The sequence below is a fragment of the Triticum urartu genome, chromosome 4A (assembly GCF_056163025.1).
Source record: "Triticum urartu cultivar PI428250 chromosome 4A, HENAU_Tu73, whole genome shotgun sequence".
NCBI lineage: Eukaryota > Viridiplantae > Streptophyta > Magnoliopsida > Poales > Poaceae > Triticum > Triticum urartu.
In genome coordinates, this window is record NC_141876.1 from 164268482 (window position 1) to 164276424 (window position 7943).

At 46.5% G+C, this 7943-nt stretch overlaps 1 non-coding gene across 1 annotated transcript; it reads left to right on the forward strand.

The window, feature by feature from the left end:
* The first annotated feature begins 1305 nt into the window (after nt 1-1305).
* Nucleotides 1306-7169, forward strand: LOC125551303 (uncharacterized). Its single transcript, XR_015600621.1, has 8 exons — nt 1306-1551; nt 1678-1749; nt 1883-1924; nt 2291-2606; nt 2679-2769; nt 3124-3204; nt 3357-4438; nt 5093-7169. It is a non-coding gene; the product is annotated as an uncharacterized LOC125551303 (transcript).
* Nucleotides 7170-7943: the final 774 nt, after the last annotated feature.

Here is a 7943-nt window from a genome sequence, read left to right on the forward strand (position 1 = left end):
TGTTCCGAGTGATTTCGGAGAAAACCAGAGCGTTACCGGACCCCCCCCCCCCAGGAAAGTTGGGCCTTCGTGGACCATAGGAAAGAGGGGAGCAGCCCACAAGGGGCAACCGCGTCCCCTCCCTATAAGGAGTCCGAATTGGACTAGGGAGGGGGCGCCCCCCCCTTTCCTTCTCCTCTTCCTCTCCCTTCCTTCCCCTTCTCCTCCTAGTAGGACTAGGAAAGGAGGAATCATACTCCTACTCCTCCCTTGGCGCGCCACTAGGGCCGACCGGCCTCCCCCTTGCTCCTTTATATACGGGGGCAGGGGGCACTCTAGGACACACAAGTTGATTGTTTCCAGCCGTGTGCGGTGGCCCCTCCATCATAATCCACCTTGGTCATATCGTAGCGGTGCTTAGTCGAAGCCCTGTTCCGGTAGCATCATCATCACCGTCATCATGTCGTCGTGCTGACGAAGCTCTTCCCCGACACTCTGCTGGATCGTGAGTTCGCGGGATGTCACCGAGCCGAACGTGTGCAGATCGCGGAGGTGCCGTATTTTCGGTACTAGGATTGGTCGATCGTGAAGACGTACGACTACATCAACCGCGTTGTCATATAACGCTTCCGCTTACGGTCTACGAGGGTACGTAGACAACACTCTCTCCTCTCTTTGCTATGCATCACCATGATCTTGCGTGTGCGTAGGATTTTTTTTGAAATTACTGTGTTCCCTAACATCGGGAACCTCATATCTACCGGTAGTCATGACTATGTTATGATCACTCCTATGGTGTTTACCCCAATTCTTCGTTCCTCTAGCGTGGATCGAATCTAAGCTCGAATGGAATGTGAAGTAGTAGGTGAGGAAGGAAAAAATAGCTTACCACCATTGCAGAAGTGCTGTTGCGGATGCCGGTGAAGGTGGTCGGAGGTCGATTTGTTATTCTCCGGTCTGCTCCATGCTACCGCCGCCGTCGGTGAGAGTGGGGAGAGGGGAGAGAGAACAGTGAAGGAAGGTGAGGGTAATAACTGTCGCGTTTCAGGAAGCAACACGACTTCTCGAGGGTGGCTCCTCGCGTGCAGCCCCGCTGTCCACGTGCCTCGCGGGCCTGGCTCGCAAGAAAATACCAATTCGAGCGTGCCTCGCGAGACAGACCCAGAAGTGTTTTAAAATTCATGTCATATAGACCTAATAATATATACGGACAATCAATCAACTTGTTTTTTTCCGCGCGAATCTGCTTGAACCTTGTGCGGACAATCAAACGCGCCCTAGCCAACTCGAGGCACTGTCAAGGCTAGGCGTATTTGAGTGTGGACGCAAACCAAAGACCTTAGTCCCTATCCTTGGCCCCACTTGTCATCCTCGCCCGCCTCCCACTCCATTCCCCTTTGCTCCGCTCGCTCCAGTCGTCCGGCGCCGACACGCTGTTCCCTCGCCGTGCCGCCTCCACCTCCACCTCGACTGCGTGCGCTAGCCTGCCCGCACTTTCCACGACCCGGCTTGCCTTCGGAGCGAGGAGAGGGAAACGATGGTGGCCATCGCCGCGCTCGCGGACGGCAAGAGGCCCGTCGCTCCGTTCCATCTGCTCCTACCTCCTCTTCATCTCCTTCTCCGCGTTGAAGAAAATCTTAGGCGATTTAGTCGATATTAAATACCTGACGGGCTTAGTGATCGTGTTGCTGTGTGCAGGTGGGCGGGGATTTCTCAGACGGGGAAGCCCGGCGCGAAGGCTCCTAAACCCATCAACTTGCCGAACCAGAGGTAGCATTTCTAACCCTAGCACTTGGCATCTGCTGGAGAAGCTCCTGATCGAGGCATTTGCTTCTGTCAAATATTTATCACTGGCTTCTTTCGTGTCTTGTGAAATTGATGTGGTGAGGGTCTGTTTGCCTAGGTTGGACAGCCATGGCCTCCGCAGTGACAAGATTGTTCCAAAGTAAGATTTCTCCCTGTGATAATTTTCTGGGTGCTGCTAGAATGGGGAGATAGTATGGTTCCTGGATACGCACATATCTTTGAGGTATCTGGTTTATAATTAAATAGAGAAAGGAAATTATGCCAAAAACATCACATGCTAGGTGCGTGTACCCCTTGGAGGATTGGATAATACACCTGTATGTTTGTCAAGTTTTTTTTTCCACGTTAGTCAGTAAGTTTTGCTTCTCTGGTGAAACAACAGCCTGAAAGGGCATGGGGACATGTGGATTCCTTCACTATACTGTCCAGGCAACCCTTATTTACGCAAGCTGAGATGATGTTTCATTCTTATTGCCGTCTGATGAAAATTTTGCATGGATGTTAGGGGCACGACCACTTGGGACGGCAAATCAATGCTCCCAGCATCAAATGCATGGGCTTCACCTTTGCTTCTGAATCCCAAGAATGATGGAACTTCTGGTTCACCTAGCCACATTGATGATCGTCCTTCTTCCCGAGGAAGCTCGACGTCATCATCATCAGTTGGAAGTGACTTCCTTGACTTACCATCGTATCGTTTGCCAATGGCCGCAAATTATCCTCGAAGTACAGAGAAAAGATCAGGGAGCTTGCAAGTTTCTCGTTTTCCAGATTCTTTCAGTAATGTTCTAAAAGCACCGTTGAAAGCTGTTGGCAGACGGGTATGCACCCCTACTGTAAATCATGTTGTCAATTAACTGAGGATTTTCTTATAGTAAATTTTGCCAATGTAGGCAGCAACATCACAGGGGAAAGGGTTCAGCCTAAGTATGGATGATTTCCCAGTACTTGGCTCCAAAAACTCTGCGTCAACCAGTCAACAAGGTGGCAAACTGCAACATTACATTTGGTTTGCACAAAGTCTGTTTGTAGTTCAGTTATTCACACTATATTGTACTCCCTCCGTCCTAAAATAAGTGACTCAGCTTTGCACTAACTTTAGTACAAAGTTAGTACAAACTTGAGTCACTTATTTTGGGACGGAGGGAGTATCTGAATGCATATTGTTGTTTGGCACCAAGTTATCTGGAACAGAATAGATATGCCGGTATTTTACTTGGTTGGACATGTCCATAAATTCTGTCCAAACTGATAGTTTCTGGGGCTAAAAGCTTTAACCGTTCTATATGGTTAACGAGTCACATTTGTTCTCCCTACTCATTATCTTTTCTGTTACAGGGCAAATTTCAGGAAGGTGGCCAACTATTGCTTCTGGTATTGTGGCAACACAAGATAAACAAGGAAAGAACCAGATAACTGGTATACACTCGCTTGATGAATGCTACGAGCTATCTCACTCTTTCGTATTCCATACCCCAAATATCATCACAGGATCATAGCAATCTGTGTTCAGTAAATGTAATTTCTTTTTCATATGATTAGATATGCTCTAAGATATCCTTATATGACAGGAACTGGTGAGGTAATTTTGTCTTGCAGTTATGAGCATGAAATTATCTCAAGAATGGACTATGTTTGCAAAGGAGGCGATCCTATTCCTGCTGCAAAGTGGATGAGGGGAGCTGAGCAGGCTCAACTGCATGATCCCCAAGTTCCTAATATATGTATACCTCCTCCATTGTTGGATTACTGGCATCGTCCTCCTGATCAGCCACCTGATGAAAATAGAAAATCGCATAGTGGAGAGGTGCCATATGGTCCGTACAAGCATGCTGACCCGACTGGCTTTGCTGTTGAATCTCTTGCTCATTGTGATCAGTTTGCGCTCAACGAGGAGGCACTAGCACAGCAGGATATTGGACATGGTGGGTATTATCCAGACAAGAGGGATATATCTCATGCTCACATGCCTGCTGATTGTTGTGTCATAAATCAATCTTGCCATGTTCTTGGGAAGGTCAAGAATGGCCATGCAGATGTACTTGAGATCGAGAAGCAACCTATCATCAAGAAGGATGTGGCTCTATTAGAGAAAATCAAGTGTCTAAACAACAAAGCTAGAAATTTCCGTGCCCTTAACTTGTCCAATCTACCTTCATCTCTACTCAAGGACTCCAAGGTTAAACACCCAAAAATCATCCATGTCGAGGAAGATCCTGCGACAAAATATGTTCCCTTCAGTGCTTCCACCAGTGAGACTGGTCCTGTCTTTGACAGGCTTAATTCTGTTTCTCAAAGCAGCAGTTCTGTGCCAACTAATCCATCAAATGGGCCTGATAAGGGTGTAACTGTTGTTTGTCTGTCAGAAAAACAAGTTACTGAATTCAGCCAAGCTGGAAAAGTTGTTAAATCTGCTGATCGCCATTCATATGGAAGAAGCGATATCTCAAGAAACATGCTTGATGGTTCTGCTCAGGACATGCCATCCCGTATTACTGGACATGGACGTGAAGAGCACTCCATGGTTGACTCTTTGCGACGAGTTCTTATGGTAGATGCTCATCAAGACCAACTTCTTTCTAGGAACACCTCACAGCAGCCACATGTGACGGTCGCTGATAAGGAGTCAAATTGGCTTCATTGTGAAGACCAGGTATGTGGTTTTTGTCTCCTTAGGTATTGTCCTCTGATAAAATTGAACTTACGCATTGGAGTAGTTGCCGATTTCTGTGATTATTTCTTACACGGAAACTCAAATGAGATGCATAGAAAGATAAAAAAAAGCAAAACATCCTTTTTCTTCTGTACCTGTACAGTTTGATTGAAGTGTTCATACTAGGGTTAGCAGTAGGCAGGTGAGCGTCCAGGGAGGTTTGGACACTATGAGTTATTCAGTGTGTATGTCACCTCTGCTGCACAAAATTTTCCATGGCATCTACCTGGCGACGGATGTCATGTTTCTTTATCGCATTAAGGTTTCATGTAGCGTTTGTTTCGTAAAACTTAGACCCGAGAACCCAGTCCTGTAAACCTTGATATTAGAGATGTTTCTGTCACTCCTTCGGTCCTTCCAGTAATGCCCTTTACTTGATTAATTCATTTATCTCTATTAGACCTTGCAGTCTTGCTGATGTAGATACCTATCTTCCAAGAGTTACTCTCTGTCCCTGTACAGTGTGCCCAACAAAGTGGCACACACATACAGAAATGAAATGTTTATAATTGGCAGGCAATTACTGCAAAATTGTTGCTAAGAGCTTCTTGTGCCATGGTTGTTGTTTAACTAGTGTTTTTTTGGTGCATTCAGCATTCCAGAATGAGATATTTGTCTGCTCAAGCTGCGAAACAACTACAGGACGCGGAGAAGTGGATTAGTCAACAAAATACAAATGCTATTGCAAAACTGGAAGAATTGAGGAGGTATCAATCAATACAGAGTCAGAAGTCCAATGATGCGCCCCCAGACGCAGATATGTACTGCAAACCAAAAACGCGAGATGACGTGACTGCTAAATGTGCTAGTTCAGTGGCAGATACATGTTGTATTGTCTCTGCTGATGGTCATAATGCGCCTCAGCCAGTAGCTGGAGTCAAGATTAGTGAAGTTTCTATTGGTTCCAGTGCAGCATCAAATACTTCAGGTCTTAGTAAAGGTTATAAGTTCATGTCTTCAGCCAAGAGCACACAGGCTAACATGATGGAACACATTTCCCTCAACTCACTGTCACATGACAACAGTACTCCAGAACACTGGCCAATGGAGAACAGACATATGCATTTTGGTTCATGGGAGAGAAATATAACAGATAGGGAGATACCTGCAGACACGAAGGGTGTTGAAACTAAAAATCATGACGACCTCTTGACCAGAAACAAGAGCAGCAGGAGGAACTTTAATTCAGTTAGGCCTGCAGCGCCACCTGTGTTTAATGAGAAGAATTCTACAGAAGTCCCGAGTATGCAAAAAACCCATGTTCCATGTATTGCCATTAATAGTTCTATAATTCCTGCCAAGGTTACTTCTGTTACAGGTCTTATTGTGGGTAATATAATGCTTGATGATGTTCCACTTGCATCAGTAAACCGGGAGTGGGCAGTACTGGCCAAGGAAGTACATGATACAGCTAGTAGCTTCTCAGGCAGGTCAAGAAATCAGAAAAGAACCAGCATGGTCTACTGCCTGTCGAGACTCCAATTTCAAACGATAGTGTCATGTGCAAACCGATTAAACAGACAGGCAGGAAAGAAGAGCATGCAGAAGGAGGTCCGCATGGTATGGCTGTAGTTGATGGACTTGCTTCGGTGGTGCAAAATCTCGCTAAACCGGTAGAGTACTTCAATGTGGCAGATGTTATACAGGAGTCATCTGATCAGTGGCAGCAAGGAGATGTGCAATTTGAGTCCAAGGCCCATGGTGGTACGGAAGACCGTTCAAAACTAACTGAAATGGTGTCCTTGCCTGGCAATACTTGGGAAAAGCATCCGGCGACTGACAGTCCAAGGCGCTACCATGTTGAGGCCCAAAGGAATGTGGGGATTCGCTTTGGTTACAGGGAGAGGGCAGGCAGGGGACGCTTCTTCCACGAATCACCAGCTCCGTCTAGGGCTCGCTGGATGCCTAAATACATCTCCCATCCTCAGAGCGATGCACAATATGATGGGGTCTCTGAATGGCTGCAGGATTCCCACCAATTGTTATTGGGCATGGACAACTCACAGGGATTGGACAGCAAACCGACTCAGATATCTGACAGAGATGCTGGAATGGATCTGCAGGGTGGAGAAGGCAATGTAGGCATGAGCTTCGTAGATGAAAACCCCTTGATATGGAACGAAACAGAGTGGGAGTATCAGCCTCTCTTTCCAGCGCCACATCGCCTTGGCCAACGACACGGTGACACGAGTGGTGATGGTCAAAGGGGTAGAGGCAGACAGTACCGCCAACAGCACGGTGACGCGAGTGATGATGGTCAGAGGGGTAGAGGCGGACACTCTGAGTACCACTATCCGGAGCCGGTAAGATCTCGTGATACCGCACCTGACATCCAGCGGAACCCCGGCGGTGCTGACAATCATCAGTATCCGGCCTATTCAAGACCGGGAATGCACACGGAGCGCAGGTACTATATTTGAGGGTCGCTGTTGGATAGCTGTGCTCCATACAATCATCACCAATCCAGTCCTGTAATCAATTCCTGAATGTTCTTGTGAGTTGCTGAAGCGTAGATAGCCTTTTGTCAGCTCTGTTTCTTTCTTCTATGGGCTTGCGATGATCCATTTACTTGTGACCTTTATCTTGTAAAGCTTTGTCTGAAGAATATTCTACTTCTGATGGCCGAATTCTGCACGGATCGCTGTTTGGGTGTCAGGAGAAACTTTTCTCATTGATTTGTCCAGTTAGCAGTTATTTTTCTTTCTTTCTTGAAGCAAGCCAGCGGAGCTAGACACAGCCTCGGTGTATCGCTTCTGTTCTTCTCCTCGGTTTCCCTTGCGCGTGCTATGCGCCGGCCGGCTTTCGGCTGATCAACCTCCAGCCGTTTGATTCAACAGCCACCACCCGTGCGATCATCTTCTTTCCCTAATCATCGCACGCACACGAGTGCCCGCCGGTGTTCTTTGAATCCCGAGATAATTGCACCTATCATCCTTATACTTGCTGGCTAGGTCCAAAATGGTCCTCATACTCAGAAAATGCTTCAGTACGATCCTCGTACTTAAAAATACGAGGTGTATACGGTCCTCGTCGTGAGCTTGGTCGCCCTGTACGTATCGTGTATAGTAAGAGCAAGTATAAGGATGATAGGTGCTGTAGCGTGGAAGTTTCGAGCCTGCGGCCACAGGATAGAGCACAAGCAAGCTAGCCAACTGCGCTACTGTCTATGCTTGCCACATGTGACAGGTGAGATGCACAATTTTATATTTGGACGGACAGACAAACGAAATTCATTTATATTATTGCGTGTATTGTCATTTTGTTGGACTAATTACTTTAGCTTGTCACAGTTTGTCTTATGCATGCAAAATCTTTACTTAGATGTCAGAAACTCGGAAAAATGGTCACTTACAAAATAAAAAACTTTTTCTAAATATGTTCTGGTAAGGGACATTTCATTATTTATTAAGTGAAGTCACACTTTGGACTATTTCTTGCCGTTTCA